This window comes from Apium graveolens, chromosome 8, assembly GCF_009905375.1.
Source record: "Apium graveolens cultivar Ventura chromosome 8, ASM990537v1, whole genome shotgun sequence".
NCBI classification, from domain to species: Eukaryota; Viridiplantae; Streptophyta; class Magnoliopsida; order Apiales; family Apiaceae; genus Apium; species Apium graveolens.
This window is the reverse complement of record NC_133654.1, coordinates 116131905-116153699: the sequence shown is the minus strand read 5'-3', so window position 1 is coordinate 116153699 and position 21795 is coordinate 116131905. Positions and strand designations below refer to the sequence as shown.

Sequence of the window (21795 nt, the reverse complement as noted above, 5' to 3'; positions counted from 1 at the left end):
AAAACCAATTTCTACAGCATCCCTTTCGAATGCATCACGCTGGAGAAAGATCTTCATCCGAAACTTCCAATCATTGTAGTTTTCAGCACCATGAAGCAGTGGTGGATAATTGTTTGAATACCTATCTGGTTGAGCCATAGATCGCTAGCAAAATAAACACTAAAAAGAGAATTAAATGCACCTGCTCTGATACCAAATGAAATTCGTAGGCTCAACAGAATTAGTTAAAGTGCAACTGTTCACAAATGAGACAGTCTCTTTTGTCTTAGCAAATGAGACAGGCTGTATCTAAATGAGACAGATACTATATTTTCAGAAGAATGTAAATTACAAAAATATAAACATGCAATGCTGGAAATATGTTAATGTAAGAACACCAAATCTTTTCACTTGGTTCGGCCCCTATACCTAGTCTATGGCCTACATCCAAGTCCCCATGCCAACTAGCATAGAGAATATATTATATCCACTTAAATAAAGTAATTACAAACTTTCCTTGATTATAATCTTGGCCCTGAATGAAAGAACCCTTTCCCTAGCACACAACTACCTAGCACACAACTACTTGGCCTTGATCTTGTAATCAATATTCCCACAACCCGGGATAAGTGATACAATACACCTTTCCTTTAAATACAAAGATAATAATGTGAAAGATTACAACTCGACTATAAACTGTTAATTAACTGGATAATCAATGAATGTAATTAAGAGGATGTTTTTTCTCAGAAAGATATAAGATGGAAAGTGCAGATAGAGTTGTCTATTTCTGAAAAACATCAAGTCGGTTTATATAGAAAACATGTAACGGATATAATGTATTTCAAACTCTTTTAAAGATAATAAAAGATAAGATTAGGTTTGAAATATTTGAATGTATAAAACAAGTAATCCGTTAGTATGTTTCTTGAAAGAGATAAAGCTGAGAGAGATAAGGAATTTGAAATATGTTAGGTTTATCTAAGATAGAGTTTGTTTTGAAAAGATAAGTCAAAGGTTATCCAGTTAACTAAGTTAACATTTAAACAAAACTCTAACCTATTATTTAGAGTTTTGTTTAAATGTTAATTTAGTTAACTGGATAACCTTTGACTATCTTTTCAAAACAAACCTCTATCTTAGATAAACCTAAACCTATTTCAAATTCCTTATCTCTCTCAGGTTTATCTCTTTCAAGAAACAAAACTAACGGATACTTGTTTTACACATCAAATATTTCAAACCTAATCTTATCTTATTATATTCAAAAGAGTTTGAAATACATCTATCCGTTACATGTTTTCTATATTATACTCGACTTGGTGTTTTTCAGGAACTACACAACTCTCTGCACTTTCCATCTTATATCTTTCTGAGAAAAAATATCCTCTTAATTACATTCATTGATTATCCAGTTAATTAAAAGTTTATAGTCGAGTTGTAATCTTTCACATTATTATCTTTGTATTTGAAAGAAAGGTGTATTGTATCACTTGTCCGGGTTGTGGGAATATTGATTACAAGATCAAGGCCAAGTAGTTGTGTGCTAGGTAGTTGTGTGCTAGGGAAAGGGTTCTTTCATTCAAGGCCAGATTGTAATCAAGGAAAGTTTGTAAGTACTTATTTAAGTGGATATAATACATTCTCTATGCTAGTTGGCATGGGGACTTGGAATGTAGGCCATAGACTAGGTATAGGGGCCGAACCAAGTGAAAAGATTTGGTGTTCTTGCATTAACATATTTCCAGCATTGCATGTTTATATTTCTGTAATTTATATTCTGCTGAATATATAGTGTCTGTCTCATTTAGATACAGTTTGTCTCATTTGCTAAGACAAAAGAGATTGTCTCATTCGTGAACAGTTGCACTTTAATTAATTCGATTGGGCCTACGAATTCATTTGGTATCAGAGCAGGTGCATTTAATTCTCTTTTTAGTGTTTATTTTGCTAGAGATCCATGGCTCAACCAGATAGGTATTCAAACAATTATCCGCCATTGCTTCATGGTGCTGAAAACTACAATGACTGGAAGTTTCAGATGAAATCTTTCTTCAGCGTGATGCTTTCGAATGGGATGCTGTAGAAAATGGTTTTACCATTCCCATGAAATAAGGGAAGCCAAAATCTCTCAAGGATCTTTCTCCTGAAGAAGTGAATGCAATGAACTCCAATGCTAAAGCTATGAATTCTCTTCCCAATGGCATGGTAGCTACAGAATTAAGAAAAGTATCAGCATGTACTACTGCCAAGCGGATCTGGGATACGATCAAAGTCAGCCACGAAGGCACGTCTAGGTACGTGAAGTAAAATTAAATATGCTAATGAGTGACTATGAAGGTTTCGGGTTGGAAAGAGATGAAAGCGTTCGAGATGCTCAAGGGAGGTTTCTGACATTAATGAACTCTATCTCACTTCTAGAAAGGATCATTCCTCAATCTGAGATCAATAGGAAAATCCTCAGAGCAATGCCAAGAAATTTGCTCCCAAGGTTACCATTCTGCAGGATTCGACACTACTTTCGACTATGGATACTCTAACACTGTTCAGTGAATTGGAAGAATTCGAGAACCAACTACGTAGATATGATGAAGAAGATGAAGCCCCCAGGAAAAAGACTCTAGCTCTTAATGCAGATGCAGGTGATTCTTCTGAAGATTCTGATGAGGAGATTGCACTTCTCACTAAGAAGTTCCACAAATTTCTGGCCAAAAAGAATGCATCTAAACGACCCATGAAGTCTTCATTTCCAAAGAAAGAATTCAGACCTAGTTCAAGCAAGGAAGGCAAAAATAATCAAAACAAGGATGCATGCTTTGAGTGTGGAAAGAAAGGTCACTTCAAGAAAGATTGCTACAAGCTCAAAGCCAAAAAGAAAGCTTTACTCACATGGAGTGATGATGATTCTGAAGTGGAAATTGACTCAAACGATGAATTAGCTCAACTATGTTTTGCTGGACTTGAATCTGACTCTAATGACAATGATGAGGTACATATTGTTCAAATTAATAAAATTCATATATATCTCAGGATGTACTAACCTTGCAGGCTCAAAATAGAAAGTTAAGAGAAAAGAATGCTTATCTTAAACAAGCATTGAGTGAGGTTCTCAATGAGGTTGATGATTCCATCAAAGATGAATCCTTAGTAGAAGAAAATAGCTACTATCTGAGAAGGTCTCTAAACTGAAAGAAGAAGTCAACTACCTTAAGAATGAGATCGAGATGAAAGATGCATGTCTTGATGCATTAAAGAAGGAAACTTTTTCTGCCGAATCAAATGCATCTTCTGATTCTATAGTTCCTGAACTCAAGCAAAAGGTTGCCCAGCTGGAAACTGATCTAGCCAAATGTTTTCATGGAGAAGAACCTTGAATGCTTTACTTGCCCAACAGAAATCTTCTCTTGACAAAGAAGGTTTGGGGTATGGATCAGCCAACAAGAAGAAAGTTTTTCAAAGTGGCTACAAAAGAACTCCTATGAATACAAGATGCCTTATGAAAAATGTCAAGACTGTGGCAAATCTGGTCACACTAATTCTGCATCTCGGTTATGTGGTATTAAGGGCCACGATACTAACTCAGCAACTAGATCTAAATCTGTGCATAAATCTGTTAATATTGTTCAAATATGGATTAAGAAATCTGACAGGCATTTGTATAAGATTTATGATACTAACATTCAAGGACCCAAAGTCATGTGGGGTACCTAAGAGATAAAGGATCTTTTGCAGGTATGCTTTAAAGTCCATGTTCCTTGAAACAAGTGGATTATTGATAGCGGTTGATCTTGTCACCATGACTGGAGATAAATCAAAGTTTCTCTCATTAATCGCTAAAGAGGGAGGCTTAGTACTCTTGGAGATTCCAATACCATACGTATTGTAGGTAAAGGTACCATAGGTAACGACAAGTTTGCTATTAACAATGTTCATTTAGTTGATGGTCTAAAGTATAATCTTATTAGTGTAAGTCAGTTAACTGATGTTGGTCATAGTGTTAAGTTTGATAAAGATGTTCGTTATATTGGTAATAAAGCTAACGAGTTTGCTTTAGTAGCCAAAAGAAAGGGAAACATCTTTGTGTTAGATTTTGATGAGCAGCAAGAAGAAATATGTCTAGCTACCGTTCAAGAACAACAGAATCTGTGGCATAGGCATCTTGGTCATGTTCATATGGATCTACTTCGAAAGATATCTTCACATGAGTTAGTTCGAGGCTTACCAAAGCTGAAATATAAGAAGACAGAGCCATGTTCAGCTTGCCCAGCTTGGAAAATAGGTGAAAACTTCCTTTTCCTGCTAAGAATAAAGTATCAACTTCTGTTCCTTTGCAGTTGTTACATCTAGATCTTTTTGGTCCAGAAAGATATGTAAGTTTGGGAGGTAGAATTATGCTTTCGTTATAGTAGATGATTACTCTCGTTTTTACTTGGGTGTTATTCTTGCATACTAAATATGAAGCTTTTAGTGAATTCAAAGATCTTATTACTAACCATGAGACTAAGTATTCTTTAAAGCTCAAGACTATTCGTAGTGATCATGGAGGAGAATTCGAGAAAGATTTCGTAACTTTCTGCAAATCTAGAGGCATTACTCATGAATTCTCTGCCCCACGTACTCCTCAACAAAACGGAGTTGTTGAACGCAAGAACATAACTCTACAGGAAACTGCTCGTACTCTTCTTCATGAAAGTAAACTGCCACGTAAATTCTGGGCAGAAGCGGTAAACACTTCCTGTTATGTGTTAAATAGAGTGCTTATTCGTCCTATTTTGCTTAAAACTCCTTATGAATTGCTTAAGAATAAAACGCCTAACATCAGTTATTTTCGAGTATTTGGTTCAAAATGTTTTATCTTAGATACACAGAACACTAGAGGAAAATTTGATGCTAAGTCTACGGAAGGAATTTTCTTGGGATATTCTACTACAAGCAAGGCCTATAGAGTTTATAATTCTATCAAGCTCAAAGTTGAAGAATCTATCAACATTACATTTAATGAATCTGCCTTGAAGATATCTCAAATTGAAGAAGATGTTGCGGATCTATCGTCTCATTCCCAAATGAGACAGTCTCATTCTGAAAAGAGTCAGTCTCATTTTGACAAATCAAGCAGTCAAGACTCTCCAGGTCCATCTCAGTCTTCTGATAATTCTTTGGGATCTACTCAAGCTTCAGATGAATCTTCTGGCTCTCCAAAGACTCCCGATAGTGTTTCAAATGTGAATTCTGTTACTCCTCTGGAAATCTTCACAAGCGGAAATGAGGCAGTCTCTTTTGAATGAGACAACTCCGATTCATTTCCAGGCAGACAATTCTAATGAGGAAGAGATGAGTAATATTCAACTTCCTAAATCTTCTAGGACTGTGAAGAATCATCCACCAGATAATCTTCTTACTGATTTAGATCAAGGGATTTCTACGCGAAGCAGGCTTCATAACTTATGTGCATTCTGTGCTTTTGTTGCTGAATTTGAACCGAAAAATGCTCAAGAAGCTGTTGCAAATGAATGTTGGTCGGTTGCCATGCAAGAAGAATTGAACCAGTTTGAACGTTGTCAAGTCTGGGAACTTGTCTCTCCTCCTTCTAATGCAAAAGTCATCGGTACTCGTTGGGTTTTCAAGAACAAGAAGGATGAAGATGGTAACATTATTCGGAATAAAGCTCGCTTGGTGGCTCAGGGATACAACCAACAGGAAGGAATTGATTTCGACGAGACATATGCCCCTGTAGCACGTCTCGAAGCTATTCGGATTCTAATGGCATTTGCAGCTCACAAAGGATTCAAGCTTTACCAAATGGATGTTAAAAGCGCATTTTTAAATGGTCATCTTAAGGAAGAAGTTTATTTGAAGCAGCCTCCAGGTTTCATTCATGAAAAATATCCACACTATGTCTACAAGCTCAAAAAGTCTGTTTATGGATTGAGACAGTCCCCTCGATGTTGGTATGAGCGTCTCAGTCAGTTTTTGCTAAAGAATGGCTTCACTCGTGGTACACTCGATCCAACTCTTTTATTTTTCATAAACGTGATCTTTCTATTAGTACAGGTTTATTGATGATATGTTTGGATCTTCAACGAATCTTTGTGTAAGTGGTTTTCTGATTGCATGCATAAGAATTTGATATGAGTTTGATGGGTGAATTGCAATACTTTCTAGGTTTGCAAATTAATCAGTCTAATGCAGGAATTTATTCACCAAGGCAAGTACATAAAGGATCTACTCAAAAGATTTGCACTTGATCATGTCACACCTAAATCAACTTCGATGAGTACTTCAGTTAAACTTACAAAGGATGAACAAGGTACACCTGTAGATGTCACTAAATTTCGAGGTATGATTGGTTCATTGTTATATTTAACTGCCTCACGACCTGACATTATGTATAGTGTATGCTTGTGTGCTCGTTTTCAATCTCAACCTAAAGAATCTCATTTGAATGCCGTTAAACGTATTTTTAAATATTTGAAATGTACGAGTGACTTGGGATTATTTTATCCAAGCTCCTCTTCCTTTGACTTAATTGGTTTTTCAGATGCTGACTATGCAGGGTCACAGGTTGATAGGAAAAGCACAAGTGGTGCGTGTGAATATTTAGGTGATTGTTTGGTTGCATGGCACAGTAAAAAGCAAACATCTGTAGCTCTTTCTACTGCTGAAGGAGAATACATTGCAGCTGGTAGTTGCTGTGCTCAAATTTTGTGGATGCAACAAACATTGCAGGATTTTGGTATTTCTTATACAAATATTCCAATTTATTGTGATAATACCTCTGCTATTAATATTTCTAAAAATCCTGTTATGCATTCTCGTACTAAACATATTGATGTTCGTCACCATTTTCTGCGAGATAATGTCTCAAAAGTAATATTGAGTTAATTTATATCTCAACTGATAAGCAAAGAGCAGATATTTTCACCAAACCTTTAGGTGAAGACCGTTTTTGTCTTATGAGACGTGAACTTGGTATGTGCACTATTTCTCATTAATTCATTTTTACATCCCTGCATGCATTCTATTTAGCTTATTTGTGTCAATTATTTGCATAATTCATCTTTATGACTGAAATTGTATAATCGAGTGTTTAATTAATTGATTAATTTAATGCTGATTTATCTATGGAATTTATTGATGAATTTTTGTGAATTAATTGCCGTGTTTGGTTTAATTAGTTTGCGTGTTTCAGTCTTAATTATATATTTTATATGTAATTATTTGATGGGACTCTTGAACTTTGGAACTAAACCGAGTTGCATGCATTTTCCTTCAAGTCTTTAACTTTGATTTGACTACTCCATCTGTTTCTTCTCAATCTTGTGTGTCTCCTCGTTTTTTCGAGATACACTCCACCTTTCTACTTCTATCTCACTTCTAACTCTTCATATTCTTTCTTGTCCTATTAATCTCAACTTTTTTTCTTTTCCTCTTTCCAAACGTTTCTCTTCTTCTTCAACAATGTCGACCCCTCATACTCGATCCAAATCTAAACCCGCTAAAACCCCTAACCCATCATTCTTCTCTTAAACGCCAAAGAACTAATCCTGATACCTCTACTCCAATGTCACCCGAAAAATCTTCTCACCTAAAATCGTGTCAAAACCATTCTTAAAGAACGAATTTGTGATCTCGCTCTGCTTCAGCGAGTGGGTGTTGTTGATTTATTCTCCGCTCTCGGTTGTGAACCTCTTTTATCCCCACCAGATGTTATTTACCCTTCTTTGGTTCGGGAATTTTACTCTAATTTCTCAATGATGAAGGAGGATATGGTTTATTCTGAGGTTAAGGTGTTCCGATTGTGTTCAATGCTAATCTGTTGTCTCGAGTTTGTGGTATCTCGTGCTCCGGTGTCTGTCGTATACCACGCATGCAGCATTCATGGAGTTTCCAGGATTACAGTATGAAGAACAACTGAAAGTGATTCTTGGTGAGAACTTTATCGGTACCTCTCTTAAGCCCATGGTACATGATCTTACTCCACTTGCTTTATTGCTTTTTAAATTGTTTCATACAAATCTTTTGCCTCGAAAGAGCGGTCGTGACCGTGTAACTTATCAAGATGTTGTTTTAATTTCGGTTTTCATGACTAAAACTCCTTGTGATATTGCTTCGTTGATTATCAAATACATGAGTCATTGCGCGTCTCATGAGTCTATGAACTTGTCCTTTCCTGCTTTGTTGACAAAGATCTTTAGACATTTTTCTATTATTTCTGATGATGATAGTACTGAGCCAGTGTCTACTATGTTTGATCTGTCTATCCTGTCTGCTAATAATATTGAGATTATTGAGTCTGGTGTTCTTATTTTTGGTGAGGGTCATAAGTCGTTTGGTTCGTTTCCTGAGTCTCCTCACTATATGTCTGATCCTGATCAAGAGGACTCTGTTTTATTGAAATCGTTGTTGTCAAAAGTTTCTGAAAACAACCATCTCTTGGAGTCTCTTAAAACTCAGTTTGCTTCTATCGAGTCCTTGACATCCCTGACTTCACAAGTCAGTATGATGCGTGCCTCCTATGAGATGTTTAATAAATCTGTTACTGCTTCTCTTGAATCAATAAATGCTAAGTTGGAGATTTTACATGTCCATGATAAGAAGGTGAGTAGGGCTATAGATTTTGAGTTTGGTGTGCTTCATGAGGGGATGGTTACCACTGCCAAGGCGTGGGAGGAAGAATTTGTCAAGCTCTTCTATAAACTTCGTACAGAAACCAAGTACATATCTCAGCAGGTCTCTACCCGTAGTATGCCATGGCACCAGAAAAAGGACTGGCTTGGTGATATGACTCTGGCCGAGATTACTTCCCCTTTGCCCTGCCTGCAGTTCCTCCACCCGAAGCTTTTGGGATGACTCGTGCTGAATATCGTTCGTATATTTGGAATGGCTTCGCAAGAGGGATGGGAAAGCTCCAGATGAAGGCAAGTTAGACAACTGTTCTCCGAGTATGGTGCTTCTCCAGTTTACCACAACAAGGGAAAGCGAAAGACTCGAGATTCTGCTCCTGTCGATGTTGATGATTCTGACTAGTTTCTTTACCCGCCTTTTATGATGTTGAGGGGGAGAATTTTTAATGTGGTTTGTTTAAGACGATGCTTCTTGGTTTATTTATCTGGATGATTGGATGATTTTGGTTGGATAGCACTGGTTTATGTGCTGGATTAAATATTTAAGGTTTTATAACTTTAAGTACTGTTGAGTGCTTGGTTTTTAATCTTGGTTTTTAATCTTATTTGTTGTCCCATTTGTTTACCAGTCTCATTTGATTAGTCATATGTTTCATTTGCATATTCTCATGATTATCAACTGATTGTTGCATAATACACTATTTTTATCTAACATATTGCAACAGGAGATTAAAGTGTTTTTGATAGGGGAGCATAACACTTCTTTACCCTTGGCATCATCATAAAAGGGGGAGAATGTTAATCCGTGATTTCTGATGATGCATTGAAGAAGTCTACAGCAAATCAGATTGTTAGTTAGTTAGATAAGTATTAGAGTTTTGTTTAATGTTAACTTAGTTAACTGGATAACCTTTGACTTATCTTTTCAAAACAAACTCTATCTTAGATAAACCTAACATATTTCAAATTCCTTATCTCTCTCAGGTTTATCTCTTTCAAGAAACAATACTAACGGATTACTTGTTTTATACATTCAAATATTTCAAACCTAATCTTATCTTTTATTATCTTTAAAAGAGTTTGAAATACATTATATCCGTTACATGTTTTCTATATAAACCGACTTGATGATTTTCATAAGTAGACAACTCTCTGCACTTTCCATCTTATATCTTTCTGAGAAAAACATCCTCTTAATTACATTCATTGATTATCCAGTTAATTAAGAGTTTATAGTCGAGTTGTAATCTTTCACATTATTATCTTTGTATTTGAAAGAAAGGTGTATTGTATCACTTGTCCCGGATTGTGGGAATATTGATTACAAGATCAAGGCCAAGTAGCTGTGTGCTAGGTAGCTGTGTGCTAGGGAAAGGGTTCTTTCATTCAGGGCCAAGATTGTAATCAAGGAAAGTTTGTAAGTACTTTATTTAAGTGGATATAATACATTCTCTATGCTAGTTGGCATGGGGACTTGGATGTAGGTCATAGACTAGGTATAGGGGCCGAACCAAGTGAAAAGATTTGGTGTTCTTGCATTAACATATTTCCAGCATTGCATGTTTATATTTCTGCAATTTACATTCTGCTGAATATATATATCTGTCTCATTTAAATACAGCCTGTCTCATTTGCTAAGACAAAAGAGACTGTCTCATTTGTGAACAGTTGCACTTTAACTAATTCTGTTGAGCCTACGAATTTCAGTTTTCGCTCCTTTTAAAAACTCGGGAACACGCTTACGGAGGGAAGTGAAACAACTTTACTTACCCTACACTTACTTTCCTTTCTTTTTAAAATTCGGGAGCAAGGCGTGACTTCATAGACGACTTTCGACTTTTGCGGGTATTGAAGTAACAGAAAATAAAAAATGAATAGGCAAGAAGTTGCGCATTTATTCGATTAATCATGAAACTATGAATCTGATTTGAATTCTAGGCTGTGTATAAAAATAATAAAGGAATTTGTGTAATATGTCCAACTTTATAATTATGTCCCACTTTATTTAAAATTTAAAATGTCTTATTGTTAAGTTTTAACTTATGTATGGTCATTATATTCATATATTCAAGTTATAACAATAATAGTTGTCAATTGAGTATTACTAAAATGCCCATCATACATAAATATTAGATTACAATATATAATTTTTACTAACAAAGTGAAAATAGTTACATTCTGAAATTTACATGCCCAGTGTTACACTAGTAAGCTAGTAGCTCTTTAATATATCATAATAGCATCTCCAACAATTTCTTAGTTCATTCCTTAAATTTAATATAAATATTGGATCCTATTAATTTAGGACATCAATACATATTCTCAACTCCAACAACATTCTTTATATTCATTCCTTATACAATATTTAATCATTAAAAAGTAACATTATTGCAAAAATGAAGAAAGAGAAAGTGTTTGTTTCAAATATATATATAAATAAAAGTTAGAAGAGAAGAGATGTTAGCTAAAGATAAGGAATGAGAAGAAGATCTTAATGGATATTAGTGGTTTAAGGAATCACTAAGATACTGTTGGAGTAGTTTTTCTCTCAACATTCCTTATATTTGACTTTAGAACTCCAAATAACTAAGTTGTTGGAGTTACTCTAAAATGTCTCGGGAACCTGTTTGGTCTTGAGTAGGGCTGCAAATAAACAGAGTTGTTCGTGAACAAAACTCGGGATCGGCTCGTTTAAGTGAACTCGGTTCGGTTTGTTTTTTTAAACGAGCCGGTTTTGAACATGAAAATGAACTCGGATAAATAAACGAGCCGAGCCGAACTTTTTGCTTGTTCGACTCGGACTTGACTCGTTTAGTTCGGGCTCGACTCGGACTCGGCTTAAACTCGGTAACTCGACTCGGCTGAGATAAAGTTTATATATATTATAAATAATAAATTATTACTAATCACCTAAATATTTTTACTGGTACATTTTTTCAGCATTTATTAATAATTTAATTATTTTAGAGATTTTGTTTATTTTTCTAATTTTAACACTTATTTTTTTCGTAAGTAAACTATCAAATTGTTATCATGGTACATTTATGTTCAATTATTCATATTTCATAAACATCATTAAATAACTTGTAATTTACATAAACCAAATTAAGTAAAACAATAAAATAAAATAAAATTTGACATCGTCATTTTAAAAAGTAATATACGATTTATAAAGTTATGAATGTCTCAATAATTTTAAATAAAGTTGGATATATCTTTAAAAATCATCTTGAAAAATAAAATGATATAGTTAGATTAAAAAATAAGTGTAAAGTGTGAGTGTGTATATATAATTTTAAGGTAAAACTAGTAGTTGGTCTCGATACAACTTGTAAAATTATAAATTATAATTTAAGGTTATTCAATTGAAAAATATATTCAAAATATAAGTGGACAACTCGACTCGGCTCGAGTTCGGTTGTTCGTGATCAAACTCGTGTCCGACCCAGACACGATTCATTTATAAACGAGCCGAGCTTGAACATCACTTTCCGCTCGGTTATTAAACTCGGCTCGGCTCGGCTCAACTCATTTTAAAAATAAATTAAGCTCGACTCAGATCGAAAAACTCGATCCGACTCTATTTGTTTGTTTGTAGCTCTGCTCGAATCTCGAGTATACTCTAAGTTATAAGTGCATATAGGATTTCAAGCACCCGAGGAGGGACACAATAGGCAAGCACTCTTCATTACATAACTACTGTACATATTTCAGACCTTAATGAAATAAAAAAGCATCCCAAATACTTAATCACCCAAATAGTCAGTCCCATTAAATCCGACAGATATGAACTACCAAATAGTTTTGTTTTAGGCTGCGAAAAAAAATATTAGGAGCTAATAAAATAATTTGTATATACTAGTAACCGTGAAAGTTGAGAATATAAATATGAAAGCCATAAAATTACCAAGGCTACAATGATATTGAAGTAAAATGGTTATAAGGTTAGGGGCAAATATGTACTTTAAAATTGTATAGTATTTAAAATTAACTATGATTAACTTTAAATTAGAAATAATATTGAATTTAGGATATATATGTAATTCCATTTAAAAATAGGACATATTTGTAAATTACGTTTTGAGATGGGGTATATTAGAAAAAAACCCAAATAATAAATATAGGAGTATTCTTGAAAGAACCTTTAAATTGTAATTGTATTGAAATAATAATAATTAAGTATTTAACTATTTGAACTATCTCGCACCACTCTACTTAACTAGCATTTTTATTTTATTTTAAAAAGGAGGGTTTAGCATTCACTCGCGTACATGTCGGTAAGAATTTAAATTTTGCCTTCAGAAAATTTGAAAATTCAATATTCATGATAAGTCAACTAGTTGACTTATCTCCCCAGGTCCTCTAGTTTGCTGCTTTACAGTTTGCTCATCCACAAATTTATCTTTACTTCTCCATTCAACCTCTGCAAGTCTCCCTGAATCTTGTACATTAAACTGCCAAGAGCTCCAGTTGCAACAATCCTGATCAGGTACTAAAATTTTACTTTCTAATAATTGATGCCAAGTGTTACAACTTACAATAAAGTTTACATAATCTACACACTAATTGTCAAAAATGCTGTCTCTATCCCGCAATTTTGTATCTTAATTTTGTTTTAGTACTAGGCTTTACGGTTTACGGTTTACGTGATGTGTTAATGATGAACTTTTACTTATAAGTTGATAGTATATGGTAAGTCATTCAAACACATATGTGACGTACCACGTGCTCAAGACTCTCGGCCGGACAGGGGTAAGGTCAAATGATTAACTTTGCCTTTGTGTTCTTTGGCTAATGTTTTGAAAAGAATTAAACAATGTATATTGGTCTCATATCTCATTCATGAATAGGTTAATTACTCTTTACATTATTTCAAGGTTCCACTGTGTAAAAGAATGCAGGCCGCATTCTCTTTGAGTATCTTTGATCTTGAGGTTCTTATCCTTCAGAAACTGTACTGGAAATAGTATGTGATGACATTGTAATCGTGTATGCCTGCGAAAATTCTCTTCCAGTCACAATGATATTGCATTCAGACAAACACGTGAAAAACCGAAGGGTCTACGTCCCTTGAGGGCATATCCATGCCCTCGGTGGATGTAGGCCCAGTCTTTGTAGGCCTAGCCTTCGGAAGCCATTGGCCTCCTCGTGATCTTGTCCTCTGACCCTTCCTTTTACATGTGTCGCTGTCACTCACCTAGGCATCCGGTCATTCTTCTTCCTTTCCCTATCTTCCACGTGTCCCGTTATCATCCTTCCCGGTCTTCCACGTGTCCGACTAGCCTTTAACAGTCACCTAGCTACTTGCCTAAAGGACACTGGCTACTAATAGGGGGGGGGGAGAGACATACCACTTCTGGAATTCACGATTCAGCAGCCAGCTGAGCTTAACCGGGAATAATTGTAGAGAGAGAGAGAGAGATTAATCCCACCAAAATAAACACAACCCTTACGGATCTAGACAAAAACTATAATTACAGCTATCAGTATGATAAGATCATTTATTCCTAGTCCGCAATTTTATTGATATTTTGTTCAACAACATTGAGATGTGCCACCATACAAACCTTCAACAAAGTCCCTGTGCACATAGCAATCGTCTCTTGCAATCTTATTGTACATTGACACGATTTGAAATCATGGAACAATTACGCTTTCTATTGATTTAATTTATAAAAGGACTGCGAGACCTGGTTAACAAGTTTTGCTGAAAGACCATGATTCTTTCTCTGTTTGAGTGTGCCAAGCATTTTTCTTGGCTAATCTGTTAAAGATAATATAAGATCCTATCAAGTCCTCCGAACATCTTAAATTTAGAAGATCCAGTAACTTAACATAATCTGTCATTTGTTGTAATGTGGTTACTATCTGCTTTTCCTTTTAACAATAGAACCTGCTAATGTGTTTACTATTGACTTCCCCTTCCTTCTTGTTCCAGACTTTCCACGAAGGTCAGGCGGATAGAAAGAAGCATACAGGGGTTTTATGGCCTCAGACAAGCAAATCTTCAGACTTTCGGGAGCACTCCACTTAACTGCCATCGACTGGTATGCTTTTGTTTTCATTTTATTCATTTTATCGAGACATTCTTTAATAAACAGGTCCGATGCCTGCTGATAGAAGCCCTTACAGCCTAAGTTGGATAAGTGTACTTTTTGGATGCATTTTGTTTGGAATAATCTGCAGGGAGTCCTAATGTTTTTAACACTAAAAGTTACAACCATTACCAGGCCCTAGGCAGCTTCTGGAAACTTCAAATTTTCCAGTAGATTGATAGAGCCAAGTCTCCGGTGCTCTTATGCTCTAGACCTAAACCCTTTTTACCATTGATGTGACATCATTGCAGGAAAAATTCTTATCACCGAACATCTGTAGCTGCTAGTTTGGTACAGGCGACATACATTCTAGAACGTGATCGCCAAGAGCAACGCCAAGGCCCTCAAGCTCTTGCTCCTGGCTGGTGGGAATTTTTCATTTTCAGTTATACCGTGTATTAGTAGATGACACTGATAGTTCAATCACTGGCGCCATCTATGAGTTCAAATATCCTTCTTACAGTAGTAGTTATCTCGAACTGAAACCCCCACGATATGTCATTGCATTCCGAGGCACAATTCTCAAGGAAAGCAGCCTGTCAAGTGATCTGAAGTCAAACCTCCAGTTCACTGGAAACATACTCCACAAAAGTCCTCGTTTTCAAATAGCAATGCAAGCTATTCAGGAGGTAATATCACTTTCTGGAGCTGCTAATATTTGGTTGGCTGGACACTCTTTAGGTGCAGCCATAGCATTACTGGCAGGAAAAAACATGGCGAAGGTGGGGTGCCCTATCGAGACTTATCTTTTCAATCCACCATTCATATCAGCACCAGTAGATAAAATCAAGAACGAAAAAGTAAAGCATGGCTTGCGGATTGCAAGCAGTCTCATTACAGCTGGGATCACAGCTGCAGTAAGTAATGATCAAAAGCAGCAACGAGAATATTCGTTTCAAGTACTTTCCACATGGATTCCATACCTATTTCTGAATCCACTGGATCATATTTGTTCGGAGTATTTAGGGTATTTTGAACACAGAGAGAAGATGGCTGAGCTTGGTGTTGGAGAAATTGGTAGAGTTGCAACACAACATTCAATAGGAAGTCTATTCTCAACTGCATTGGGGAAAGATATAGAACCAACTCATCTACTTCCTTCAGCATTTTTGACTATGAACATGAATTGTGGTCAGGATTTCAAGGAGTGCCATGGAATTCATCAGTGGTGGACACAAGACTTTCAGTGGCAGTCTAAGCTACATCAGTTCAGTTGACAGTACAGTTAAACCTCGTGATATGGTTGGTACCAAGAAAAAATATTACTTCAGCGAGTTTATTACTTTATCGGGAGTAAATATACATTATGTCCATTATTGTTGGGATCGGAGAAAAATATTATTTTGGCGAGGTTATTCCTTTATTGATTATTACTTCATTGACATTCAACTGTAGTCCTTTTTCTGGATGTCATTAATCAAAAATTCAAGTACTCATTCAATATATATACCGTATACACTTGGTTAAGTCTGCAGTTATAGTTTCTTGATCATTCATGTAAATAGTTGATTTCTACTGGATGTAAAGAACCATGTGTGCACAAAAAGGTTTTCATAATTTCATACAATGGATCACATTGCATATAAGGCTGATCCACTATCACTCAAAATCATAACTAGTCATTTAACAGGAAAGCAATAGAAAAGATCACAGATTTCCAATATTTAGAAACAATAGTACATCAAGCATAATGAAACGTGTTAAGATTCTCGTATTGAGATCTCTTATTATTCTGGTGGAAACTGTAACATGAACGATGAACATTCGTCAGCATTGAAAAGATAACTAACAAAAATATTATGACGATTTATGAGTCATCTACAAATGATGGTACATGCAATCAGAGGAGATCACATTGAGGAATGTAACTCCTGACTCCAGAAAACTTGAATATAACGGATGAAATTTACCTCATAAGAAACCGACATTGATGTCTCAATTTGTGTTTAAAAGCTTAGTATCGTCTCCGTTATCTATAATAACAATATATGAAATAAAGAGGAGAAAAGGCTATAAAACTAATTATAAATTCCTCTCAATGAAATCCCATATCCTCTCTTCCATATAAAGGCGATCCTTCACAGGACGTGGCATGTGTCGAGCATCAGGAAAAATCAACAATTCATAAGGCTTTCGAGCTGCCACTAACGCATTGACAAGCCTAGCAGTGTGCCTAAAATGAACATTTTCATCAATTAACCCGTGCACCAGTAACAATTTCCCACTCAGATCTGGCACGTGGTGCAGCACTGCACCAAATTCATATCCATGTTGGTTTTCAGATGGCAGACCCATATACTTTTCAGTGTAAAAGGTGTCATACCCATCCCACGATGTCACAGGAGCGCCAGATATTGCACATCTAAAAATATTAGGAAACCTACACAAAGATATAGCTGAGAGGTACCCACCATAGCTCCAACCATAAATTCCAATGTGGCCAGCTTCCGTTAGTCCTTGTTTAATAAGCCACTCGGCTCCACTCACCTGATCTTCGGCGTCGAAGCGACCAAAGTTGTTCTTGATGGCACCTTCAAACTTGAGCCCACGACGGGAAGATCCTCTATTGTCCATCTGTAGGAAGTAAATTGTCAGCAAAACAAGATCTTTCCTCTTTTCAGTACAGTTATAGTAGAACGCATTGAACATGGCCAACCTATCAACCACGAGAAAATTATTAAAGCACAAGTACTCCCGCTGATCGAAAACTACTTGCATATTTTTTTATCGTTTGGCCAAAAATTACTGCTACATTTTTAAATAGACTTCGTAGTAACTCAAGATCCTAACATTTTGTTAGCTATTAGAAATATAATTGTAGATTGACTATTATATCTGCACCATTATTGCATTTTAATTTACCGCAAAATCTATTCTAAAAGTATGATTAATAAATCTCATTTTTGAATGTATATTGGGGTTTAAATGGATCTCAAAATTTGGAAGAGATGGCGTAAATGCTACAGTAAAGCACTGCAGGACAATTTTGCAGGCCTTGACTTGCTAATTGCAGGGAAAATGAAGACTATACGAAGAGAAAGTGTTTACAATACTAATTAGTCTGATAATTTTAAAACTACTAATAAAGTGTATACTAAAAACTAACCTTCCACACTAAAATGCCTTTACTTCTTAGATGCTGAGCTCTCATGTCCACTGTGTTCACCCATGAATCACAGGCAAGCTGCACACTTGGACCACCGTAAACACTGAGCATGGTTTTGTAAGGTGGAGGTCCAAATTTTGTTGCATCAGGTTTGTATATAACACCATATAAACTAGTTCCATCCTTTGCCTGTACTTCAATTATCTCTGGAGGCTGAAGTTGAAGCTTTTTATTTGTTGTAACAATTAATGGCTGCTCATACAGCGGCATTATTAAGCCACCATCATGCAAGGAGCAAAGTGAAATTTTAGGGGGAGAGTCCAAAGAATCATGAATATCGATATACCTCTTCATTTGGTGATCAATCACAATAACATGTTTTCCCTTGCCCTTGGTCAATTTCACTGGAGCTTGCAGTGGACAGTTATCATCGGGGAATAACTTGGCACAATATAGATGACACTCTAGAGGGCTATCTAAGGTTCCAGTAAAATAAATAAGGCCCGCAGCCTCATTTACACCTGCAATTTGCTCCACCATCCAATCACCTTGAGTTATTGCTTCCACGCATTTTCCACTTGCATCGTGCAGATAGAGATGTTTAAACCCTGTTTTTTCGCTAGCCCAAATAAATCCTCCAGAGAATTTACCAGGACCTTTGTCCAGAGGTGTAAAGCAGTCATGCAAAGTGACCCATGTATCGTGTTCTTCAACCAAGAGAACTTCTCTTTCGCCTGTTTGGATATCAAACTTCAGGATCTTTAGTTTCGAATGTGACCTGTTCAAAACCTGAGCAGTAAGAATATTTCCGTTCATCCAGTTGACTCTAGCTAAATACTCCTCGTCATGGTTTGCTTGGTCCTTTCCACCACAGAAGACATCCATCCAGGTCACTTCGCCTCCAATAGCAGATATCACCCCAAGACGAACATTGGCATTTGGCCCTCCAACAAAAGGATAAGCATGATCTTCTTGTGCATCTGGACCAGTAGTGCTTTGACCTTGATGGACAATTGTAAAATGAGGTATATTTGATGAATCAACTTGTGTAAAAGCTATGAATTTGCTGTCCAAGGACCACCAGTAACCATATCTCCTGTCCATTTCTTCCTACATATAGTAAACACAAAAACCTAAGCATCATTTTGACAGAAGTATCGGGCCGCCCTTATATGCATTTTGTATTTTTTTATAAATCAAATTGAACAGAACTGTAAATCTATGGAAGAAGTGGAATTTTTCTATCTCACCTGTGCTATGTACTCAGCCACACCATTTGTCTGTAACAAACAAGTAAATTTATGTCAAGTTCAAGATTATACATACTCAGATTGCATAACAGTTGTCACTCGAAAGTCTTATATTGATTGTTTTATACTAGAGAAAAAGATCAAGTTGCAAGGATATTATAATATAGTTCTCACCAAGGCTTTCCCGTCTGCTCCAAAAGTTATCTGTTTGACTTATTTTGCAGAAGATCCAGGACATGAAGTTCGTTATCTCTGACATACGCAAGCATGGAGCCATCTGGTGAAAGATGTGGATCGATAATTGGAGAAGCAGGTGCACTTGGAAGCTTAAGTTTGGGTTGCGATGAAATATCCTGGAAATATATCTGTCCATATACAGAAAAGGATAAATTTAGAACTATACACTTTATGCACAACACAAGTGACAATCCCAGTCTATTCTTCATCGAAACTCTTCTCTCTCAACCTAAAATTAATTTAGTTATAGTTATTTTCTTCTCAACCTTTTCAAATGGCGCTTTCTAGATAAAAATCTTGTAATTAGTAGTGAAGTTTAGATTATACAGATTTTCTGCAGCAATTATAATCAATTGACAATATCTTAGTTCAGTTTTAGCAATTTTGAGTTTCGAATACTTGTAGAAGTTAAATTTTCATAGATTTTGATGCTGATTTTGCAATAGAACACAATCAATTTCACACACCAAAATAACTAAATCTAAAAAAAACCTTATCTACTCTGCTCAGTTTGAGTACCCAAATTATACTACCAAAATTTTTAAGCATAAAAGTGCGCCGATCACGATATCTTGCAAGATACAACTAACTTTTAAGTTTTAACGATTGCAGAAATATCAGCTATGAAATAGAGGTCTATTTTCAAGGAATAATTCTAAAATACGACGTGGAACTTTGCAAATTACAAGCACATACGCTGCAGCAAAACATTTATATGACCATATTTTTAATCGATTCATTATATTAAAATTTGGACAGACAAAATTGTGATATCACACTTGAGTAGATGATACATAGATATACATAATGAATGAGATTATCGACCTAAAAGTTCAGTTAATGCTATAGGATGAGATAATAGTACTAACTCCGGCAGGCAGAGGCACCATTACCGCGTTCTCATGAAAGCCTGTCTTCACCCATTCGTATCGTGTAACTCCTAACCCACGCTCCTCAATCTCTCTCGTCTCAACTTCTCTTCTGCAGATAGATTATCCTCATCGAGGCCACCATCAGGAGGATGGAAAAATAGCTCTTGCTTACCAGTAGTAGGATCAAAAGAGTACAGATTCCTTGTCAAAGTATTATTGGAGCTATACAAATAAGTTATCAGACTGTCATCCGGACTAAAAGCAACTGAAGTTGGAGCTCCATATCCCGGTAACGGGTAATGCACAATCGCCTCAATCGAAAACAATTTGAACCATCAAGCGTGTCTGTAACAATTTCATCAGCCACAGTCATCTTGCTACTATTTAACAACGATGATCTCGAACGTTTCAAAGTCTTCTTCTCACCTTTTTCCCCGGATCGCATCACAGAAAAGGTCAACCAAGACAAACCCCTTTATACATACTAATGAAAAGAGGTATATAACACAAATCAACAAAAAATACCTAAAATGAAAAATGCACAATTACCTAAAACCTAAAATACCATTATTCTACATTAATTGGCATATCATCAAAAGGGCAACTCATATTGACAATAAAGTTACAATCTTTAAGTGAAATTAATCATCTTGAACTTCATATTGACAACAAGTTACATCTTTAAGTGAAATTAATCATCTTGAAATTCACTTGACACTAAAGTTCCAAACTTTAAGTGAAATTAATCATCTTGAAATTCATTAACAAGAAAGTTGCAAGCTTTAGGAAAAGATTAAATCTTTAATCAAAAGAATGAAAGAGTGTGTTAATCATTTTGAATCAAGAAAGCTAAGCAGAAATTCAAGAAATACAAATTCATAATAACCCACAATAGAAAAACTAAACACAAACATTAAATAATAAAAAAGATTAAATCTCTAAATCAAAAGAATGGAAGTGGTGTATGGAAATGAACCTGGAAATTTGAGGATGATCTGTGAATGGAAAAAGATGGGTTCTGGTTTGGGATTTGGGACTGGTATTACTGTATTGACCAATCCAAAAAATAAAATAAATGTATCAACTGATCTCTATTCTGTGAATTGTGATATGATAACGACACTACCAAAAATATTTTTATCCCGACAAATGCTAAACTTCTTTTCCAAAATCGTTCCCGAAACTTTGGGTTAACTATATTATTTATAATTGAGACTTAAATTAAGTGTTTCGCAACGGTCTTCTAAAGCAACGGTCTTCTAAAATAATGTTCATTTTTTTGAATCGATCTTAATCATTCTGAAATTACAAGTAAAATAAAAATAAAATAAATAAATAATAAAATTTAAAAGGCCGTTCTCATTAAACATTTATTTTAATGAGTTGTTGTTCTCATCTTTCACCAATCTAATATAATAAAATAATTATTATTAGTCAATAATCATCTAATATTTTTATTTAATATGTAATTTTTTTAAAAATACAAAAATATAATTAGAGGCGCCACCTTACGTTCTCGACTTTTTTTCTCTATAAGTATAATATAATGATATATTGGTTTAAAAAATATTGAGAATATAGATATATATAGGGAGTTGCTCAAATGAGAACCCCAATTAAAATGAGATATGA

At 35.5% G+C, this 21795-nt stretch overlaps 2 pseudogenes; one reads left to right on the top strand and one right to left on the bottom strand.

Moving 5' to 3' along the window:
* Positions 1 to 12953: 12953 nt before the first annotated feature.
* Positions 12954 to 16094, top strand: LOC141676944 (GDSL esterase/lipase At4g10955-like; annotated as a pseudogene).
* Positions 16095 to 16478: 384 nt separating this feature from the next.
* On the bottom strand, positions 16479 to 20486 carry LOC141679884 (uncharacterized; annotated as a pseudogene).
* Between the last annotated feature and the right edge of the window lie 1309 nt (positions 20487 to 21795).